Raw genomic sequence first — 351 nt, forward strand, 5'->3', positions numbered from 1 at the left:
CTTGCGCGGTGCTGCGAGCAGCTGCCCGGGCACGGCCCCGCTCTCAAGGAGCCGGCAGGAAGCAGATGGAGATGACACCAGCGGCCGCTTCCTGCCGCAGGACGCCGGGGCTTTCTCCAGCGCTGCTGGGCCGGAGGGATGCGGGGCCCATGGGCATCGCTGCTTGTGACAGCAAACGCCCAGTGCCGCACGCTGGTACCTGGCTTCATGCCAGCCCCATCTCCGGTGCGGTGTGTGCCAGGCTGAGGAGCCCTGGGAAGGACAGGAACTGCTTGAAAGAGTCCAGCAGGGCCACAAAGTTGCTGGAGGGAGTGGAGCATCTGCTGAGGAGCGGCTGAGGGGGGCGTGGCT

The sequence above is a fragment of the Mesitornis unicolor genome, unplaced genomic scaffold (genome assembly GCF_000695765.1).
Source record: "Mesitornis unicolor isolate BGI_N332 unplaced genomic scaffold, ASM69576v1 scaffold2127, whole genome shotgun sequence".
NCBI lineage: Eukaryota > Metazoa > Chordata > Aves > Mesitornithiformes > Mesitornithidae > Mesitornis > Mesitornis unicolor.